Source organism: Python bivittatus, unplaced genomic scaffold (genome assembly GCF_059951505.1).
Source record: "Python bivittatus isolate LINGU-HERP-01145 unplaced genomic scaffold, Pbiv_v1 ctg000060_np1212, whole genome shotgun sequence".
NCBI lineage: Eukaryota > Metazoa > Chordata > Lepidosauria > Squamata > Pythonidae > Python > Python bivittatus.
Genome location: NW_028277044.1, coordinates 19,369,615 through 19,378,337, shown reverse-complemented (window position 1 = coordinate 19,378,337; position 8,723 = coordinate 19,369,615).

The window sequence follows — 8,723 nt, the reverse complement described above, 5'->3', positions numbered from 1 at the left end:
ATGTGCCATCCTAGGGGCACTTAATATCATCTGCGTGGCTGCATTTTGAACCAGCTGTAGCTTCTGGATACTCTTCAAGGGTAGCCCCATGTGGAACACATTGCAATAGTCTGACAGTGTGAGTGACTGACTGGAGAGCCTCCTAATCCAAAAAGGGGTGCAACTGGCACACCACATGAAGGTGGGCAAAGGCCCTCCTGGCCACAACTGCCACCTGCTCCTTGAGGAGGAGTCATGAGTCCAGGAGGACCCCCAGATTACGTACTGGGTCTGTCTGGGGCAGTGCCACCCCATCCAAAACCAAAGATGGTAAATTCTCAGATACAGAGGGGCCTCCAATCCATAGCCACTCCATCTTACCAGGGATCAACTGAAGCCTGTTGTTCCCCATCCAGACCCCCACAGCCTCCAGGCACCACAAAAGGGCGGTCACAGCATCGCTCAACTCACTTGGGATGGAGATGTATAACTGGGTATCATTGGCATATTGATGATACCTCATCCCATGGTGGCAGATGATCTCACCCAGTGGTTTCATGTAGATGTTAAAAAGGAGTGGAGAGAGTACTGAACCCTGTGGCACCCCACAATGGAGGGGCCGTGGGCTGGATCTCTCACTCCCAATCAATACTGATTGGGATCAACCCTGGAGGAAGGAAGAGAACCAGTGCAAAACTTTGCTGCCCACTCCCAACTCCCTAAGTCAACCCAAAAAGATACCATGGTCAATGGTATCGAAAGCTGCTGAGAGGTCAAGAACAGCAAGGATGGATGCACTACCCACATCCCACTCCTGCCAGAGATCATCCATGAGTGTGACCAATGCCATTTCCATCCTGAATCCAGGCCTGAAACCTGACTGGAAGGGATCCAGATAATCCTTTTCCTCCAGGATCCTCTGGAGCTGCAATACCACCACCTTCTCAACCACCTTCCCTAAAAAGGGGAGGTGGGAAACTGGACGGAAATTGTCCAGTATGGTGGGATCCAGTGATGGCTTCTTGAGGAGTAGGTGCACCAGCACCTCTTTAAAGGCAGCTGGAAACACTCTTTCCTCAAGGATGAATTCAACATCGCCTGGACCCACCAACATGTAACTTCCCCAGCAGTCTTAACCAGCCAGGAGGGACATGGATCTAGTTGGCAAGTGGTGGCATTGACCGTTTGGAGGACCCTGTCCACTTCCTCGGGTTCAACAGGATCAAACTGTTCCTAGATAACAGGGTACGTCTGAACCCTGGGCATCTCTCTAGACCATGCTGCCCGCTTGGTATCCAATATGCAATATTATATGTTACATAAAATTATATAAATATATATGTATATATATAAGATGTATATGATTGCAAATCAATCTCTCTCCCCCCCCCCTTTAAATGAAGTATTTAAAAGCTTCCTAGGAGTCAGAACTGCATTACATCAGTGCTGGTTCTCAGAAATATCTAGGACTTCATTTTAATCACTGCCTGAAGGACAAAGCATTTCAATAAAGGAACATTTTTTCCCAGTCAATATGTGGCATAAAACAAAGTAAATTAAGAAGAAGAAAAAATACCTTTGTAGGTGGTAGTGAACTTTCAATACATTTTTAACCAGTAGCCAATGATTTTAGAAGTGAGAAATGCCTTTTACATAATTGAAGCTGGTGGGTTATCAACTTAAAAAGAAGAAAATATAATTCATCCTTCTCACACACACACACACACACACACACACACAAATATTTGGGGGGGAGGCATATTTTTAAATGACATGTCAGTATTGCAATAATATTTGAGATATTTTATTTCTTGAGTGAGCACAAATGGGAATGAAGTAGCCGAAAGATGATATTTGCCAATTTTTATATGTATCCCACTAATACATGATTAACTTTTAAAATAATGCATTGCTTTATTTTAAATAATGCAGTGCTATTGAATACGTCAAATAGAATGTTTTCATTCTGCTCTATAGTCAAAAAGGGTGCCCAAAGCTTCTCACAAAAATCAGAGTTATAGGCTTACACTCTAAAAACACAACACACCCTAACATTAATGCACGCAAGTATCTGCTATTTTATTCTCTCCCTCTACCTCCTTGCCATACAACTGGGGCTGAAGTGGAAAAAAGAATCAGCTCAAAAAGAAAAGCCAGTTATTAAAAACCAAGTAAGGAATTCCACCCCCAGATTTTTTTCAAAGGGGGAAAAATGGAACAGGAATTCCACAGTTAAAATATCAGTCATAGCAGAGAAGCAATCTTGAGCAAATTATATATTCCATAACCTCACAAATTCAGATTATTTGTGAGATTGTGGAATATATATGACAACATCCCAGGACTGCAAGGCTTGTGAACATCCAAACTGAACTTAGTCCATCAGCTGATGTTGTGTAGCCTCCAAGGATCTTGATGATAAAAGGTGGAGATTTAGAGTTTCGGTTTTCCTTGAACGATACTGGATAAAGGTGACTGTTGCCCTCACCCTGTCTCCTTCCTGTGTCTGTGCTGATCTTCTGTAAATAGTCCTTGGTTGAAATGTTTGGGCAATGGAGCCATCAACATGACTCATCACAGGTCAAGGACTGTTAAAAACATGCATAAAGTCTGACTAGGATTTCTGACTAGAGTAAGAATATCACCACCACCCCTCCTCCCTACAGTAGTACAGCTTTGGTTGAGATCAGAGACAGACCTTACAGTACTAAGAAATGTTTCTTTAGTATGAGAATTAGCTGAGAATTTCTCAAGTTAGTGAAGGAGAACATTCAGCTATATTACTTTACATAAATAAAGACCATCACGACAAACAATGCAGCTTGAGAGAACTTAAAGTCAATGAACTATCCATTTCCATCAGGTCTGGTTACCTGCCTGTTATTATTATCAAATAACAGAAACCAAAATATATACATATTCAGTTAAAGTCCAGAGTTACATCAGATAGCAGCACTTTGGTTGAGCTTAGCAAGATAAATAGGGTCAGACCTGGTTAATACTTTGATGAAATACATTCAGGAAATCCTAGGGCTGTAAGATAGAAAGGGCAATTTTAAAAAATTCAGAAGACGGCAACAGAAAATCACTTTTGTTTCATTATGAAGAAAACTAAATCAACATGCTCACAAAGCTTGATTAGAGACTTTCCATAAAATGCATGATCATATTTTGACCCTATTAATCAACCCTTAGCTGCCCTTTGCTATATAGGGTAGGGAGGAATACTTTTATATGTGTGTAATGTGTATTGTGTAACTGTGCACATATTTGATGTTTGAACTTACATCAGACAAATATAAGTAATCTTGTGTCTTCCTCATTACAGGGAAGGAGTGGACCTCTAAATTTAGACTTTGTTTTCTTTTATATTTCTATTTCTACCCATGTCTGACAAAATATGTTGAGAATGTATGATTATTAAGTCCCATTTGGTATATATCTTGACCAACCTGAGTGTCAGAAACCTTTGCCATAAAACTGGGTGACAATTCCCATCAGCCAAGCTAACATGGTCTCCTGATAGGTCTGATGGGAGTTACAATGCATCACACTTAGAGAGAACCAAGATGGGGAAGTAATGTGGAGCCACCACACTGAGCAAGGGCAATGTATCATGATGGATAAAATGACAGTGCTACATAATTTTTTTTTTGGACTGGTGAGGTCCAGCACTACTCAGAAATCAAAATGGCAGGAACCTGTGGTATCAGCAGTTTATCTAAAGGGAAAAGCAGAATAGTCATCAATCTCTGAGTCAGCAGACATTCTTTGTTGCAGGAAGTGTAATCTACTGGCACAGAATGGATATCATATTTGTTTTTTAAATGTTCTTACCTTTTGTGGCAGTTTTTACTGAGTCATTGGGTCACAGGATATATAGCTAATATGACTGGTATATTATCTCAGGAAACAAACCTTTAAGCATCTGTGTTAGGATATTCTTGATTATAGTTTCTAAAGTTTTTCTTGGAAAATTCTGCCTGCAATTTTGAACAAAAACCCAGCCCCATTGCTACCTGTCAATTAATTATTCTTATTAACATTTGTGTCTAATTCCAAACAAAAAAATCTCAAAACCAGGGATATAAACTTGCACCTTCTCCCAAAACTCTTGGATTAGGCCTCCAAGTATATTCAAAAGTTGCTACTTGAATTATAATGCTTAATAAAACTGAGGTGGACAATATTAAATAAATAAGGAGTAATCTTATTAGCAATTTAACTTTAGCAAATGTAACTTTAAATCAATAAAATTTAGCTTTTGTTCTGGGTCAATCTTTGTAACTTTTGGCTGCAAAATGATTGTGATCATATATTATCAAACATGATAATTTTCTGAATTCAGCCAGGAGCAAGTTTTCAACTATTGTTACTGTACGTGCAGTCTACATTTTCCTGCAATGCACATGTTACTCTGGGATACCTAATTGATGCTATGGGCATCTTCGTACCCGTGAACACATTTGCTTAGACCTGACTCTTCTATTTTACTCACATATATAGATATCTTAACTCAGTATTCCTCAATCTTGGCAACTTTAAGATGTGTGGACTTCAACTCCCAGAATTCCCCAGCCAGCATAACCCAAATCATCTGTCTCAGTGCCTTAACCGTTTGCCTTCTGTAAAATAGGGGTTTGAGCCAAAAAGTGAAATGGATTTGGGACAATAAAAGGGTGCTTTTATATCTTGGAGTTCAATCTCCATTTTTATCATGTATTTAGGTTCTTGGAAAAGTTCCTTTTAAAGCTTTACTGATTTGTCTTCTGCAAATAGGGTCCTTTGTGACTAACCATGACCAATCACCATGGCCATTGTACCTAGGCACCAAATAGAAGATCGTCCATAAAAGAAGGCAACTTATGATACATGATATCAGGATTATCGATACTCATGTCAGATGTCCAGAAAGCAAGTTTCAGGTCAGGAATTTAGGGGACAGGGACCCAAAGCAGAGCCATGAAAGTTCATGCTACCATGTTTCTGTTGGAGGTGGGAATCCAATGGTACTTACTCTTCAGCACTTCATGATCTACTGACCACAAGGGGGCAGTGAAGGGTAAAGAGTTAAGGATACACTCGAACCCTAGCCCTCTTTGTCACTCTCTGCTCTTTCTCTATGAAATTCTAGTCTCCAGAAGCTTCCTTCAGCCTTTGTAGGCATGGACACAAGGAGCGTAAGTTCTTGGATTCTCCTTTCAGTAGGATGAGGTTGAACAGCTTTGGCTACTTATTTTCTGTAAACAAATCTCCTTTCTATTATGTTTCTGTTCCCTTAATCCTTGCTCACATTATGTAGTTTCCTGCCTTTAGGAATGCTCCCACGTACACAGAGAATGCTCCAACCTCCAACAGTTCCAGTAGCACTGATCCACAGCAAACTGAGATCTTAAATACAGCCATATGAATTTCTGGAAACTTAAAAGGCCTCTAAATTTTATTCCATGTATGATTATGCTGAAGGTGGCCGGCTGGCTGCAGATAGGCTTGGAATACACATCTCCCCTGAATCTTTAGAAAAGGAGTGTCAAGGGAGGTCTGGTTGCATAGAGATCTCCAAAAGTGGTGAGAGCAATATTTTTAAAGACCTATAAGTGTGACAAGATTGCCTTCACCATTTGTCCAGACAATAAAGATAATATTATCTGCTAATGGAAATATATACAGGCAGTCTTCACTTAACAGTGGTAATTGGGACCGGAATTTCCATTGCTAAGTGATGTGGTCATAAAGTGCAATGTCACATGACTGTGCTGTTTAGTGAAGGCAGTTCCCGCAGTCCTGGTTACCGGCATTAAATGAATCACAGTGGGGTCATTAAGCGAAGATCTCACATGACTGTGACGCCCAACTTCCTGCCACTTCCCTATTGACTTTGCTTGTGGGAAGCTGGCAGGGAAGGCCACAAATCACAATCATGTGAATGTGGGATGGTGCAATGATCAGAAATGGAAGTTGGTTGCTGAGTGCCCAGATCATGATCACGTGACCACGTGGGTGCGGCAATGGCCAGAATTTTGAGGACTGGTCGTAACTACCATTTGTTTAGTGCCACCATAAGTTCAAATGATTGCTAAATGAATGGCCATTAACTGAGTACCACCTGTACACATATTAAGGGCAGTGGTATCCAGGGAAATGATTACTGGTAGCATTCTGTAGCAACAGTGCTTTATGAGGTCACTGAGAAATCTATTTCAGATATTCCAGAAGCCATTTAGTTATTATGAAGTGCTCTGTTCATTTTAAATCTCATTCTATAAATAATGTCTGTCTTTGAGAAGTTAATGGGGAAAAGTAACTTTTGGTATGAGATCCATCTCTTTTCTAAAATATATGTTTGACACTAAGTTCCTATATCACAGTGGGCCATAATGTGATTGATTGGTTTGAAATCTAGTTTCTGTGGTTCATTTACTAAACCATGGTTAGCAAAATCATGGCTTAGTAAGATGTGCAAATCCACTCTCTGTGTGTGGGTGTGTATGTGAGAGAGACAGAGGCAGCGGGGGCAGGGGCTAGACTGTTAAGATTAAAATATGTCCAAAGTTCAGGAATGTGTTCACTCAACTGACTTCCTGAGTAGAAAGGAGCCCTCAGTAGTTGCCATAGGTCCAACTATGTTGCCTTTATTCCAGACACAGTGGATTTTGCTATCTGCTGTAGTTGCTTGCCCAGTATTTAACACTGTTGAGTGTCACTCTGATGACTGGTATAAACAGCGTTTTGCTATATAGTTTACTACTGGTGTAAAATTCCCCATTACCCTCTGAAAATGGATAAAGATGATGAAATGCTGCAAGGTCAGCATTTCTTGGAGGTATTAGATCATTTTTATGGGCACTAGATTTCCCCCGGATGATGTTTCCTTCCATTGAGGCTTTTTGTTAGCAGGTCTGTTAGGATGAGATACGAAGGATCACTTGAGCCTTTCACATTATCTTTATGGGGGATAATATAAAGCGGTCTGCTCTCAACAACCAGGTCACTTGGTCAGATCTTTTCAGACTTCTTCAAAAAATTTTACAACATTAAAAGATGCATGATCCTGCCTCCCACTCACAAAACTAACATTTTAAAGCATCTGCTAACTTAAATAAAACAAATACTCATGTCCTACCCCATTACATCACTGGAATTTCCTAAAGTTTTTAACAGACTTAAGAGCACAATTCATATTGAACGCTATTGACGTTGACACGGATATCTAGTTTGAGGTGCTTTTGAAAACTCTGTCATCACCCCCATCACCACCACCATTACTGTCATCAGTACACACACAGCAATTTGTGTGAAGACATGCCCTTACAATTTAAATCTTGTCAGGGTTGAGACAATGAAACACATGAGCAGATCCACCTTCAAGTGGATTGTTATACTTCATTTTGTACATTTTGTTTACAAGGCAGAAATTCAGTTTATCTTCAGATCTTTTCCCCACCAGCCTTTTCCTTATCTCTATCAAAAAGTTAAACATGTAGGAAAATCTAGGCAAAGTTAAGAACTCTTCAGTGACTGAAATTAAAGCCTGTGTTTAACTCCTCCGCTGATGTGAATGGGATTTCAAAAGATTTACATATGGCTCAGTTGTGCCTATGCTAATCTGATAATAATAGAGATTGGAAACTAATGTAATAATGGCCTCCATTCTGTGAGCTGAGCAATGGTAAAGTGGTATCCTGCTGACCGACCCTATTCCTTCGTCTAGGCTACTTTAAATTGCCAAATAAAAGCAGCTGGAAAACATAACTAATAGAAACTCCATGATACAGTCACCATACTGGGTAGGAGGATATAGGACAATGTAGAATCAGAAGCTGTAAGTTGTTTAATAGTAATAAATGATTTGTTCACAACATTTAAGAAGTTAAGCACCCACCAAGTTCAAACAGCTTTTCTTCTTACCGAGCAACTGGGTGGAGTATTGCATGCAAGTCTTTTCTTGTATAGTCACACAGGAAAGAGCAAAGACACTTTTTTTTTTTTTTAATGAAAGCTCTGATGCCTGGAGCTTCATGCACAGATTATGACTCCCTACACACATTAAATAGGCAAAGATGATCCTGGTGACTGTTTCCATGCAGTTTTATTGGCAGGGTTATGGATAAGGTTTGCTATTATCTTTAGATTTTTTTTAGTTTCCCAGTCTAGTCAATAGCCCTGGAACTCCCTAGTTTCCCTCCCAAGTACTAACCAGGTTGATCTTGCTTAGCTTCTAAGATCAGTCAAGATTGGCTACATGGTGTCACCTGCTGAATGCCACCTTCCCACTACTATATTACATTTTTTTAAATCCTTTATTTTTTCATGGTTAACATCTCAGTTCAAAACATTAGGGATAAGGCTTGTGAACCTGCAAGGAAATCCATGCATATTAGAGTGCTCTGAATATCTTCTACTGAACTGCAGCTTCCTGACCTGATTGTGCTGTATCTTTTGTGGCGCCATGTAATCTTTTGCCGTTCACACTCCACAGAGATGGGAAGTTGCCAAAGAAATTGAAATGAGGTTTCATTGAAGTCTATAGCATGTTGAATGCTCCTATCTGTCATGGAGGATCTGTGGTAGATTATGCGCTTGTTCAGGCTGCTCATAAATGCTGTTTTATAGCTGGTTAAACAGGGATTTCCAACCATACTGCCTAAATGCTCCACATTTTTTGTTGTTGCTGAAACAGAAACCAATGACAGTGATCCAGTTATCAATCTACCATGTACTGCAGTAGAGCAACTTACTGGCAG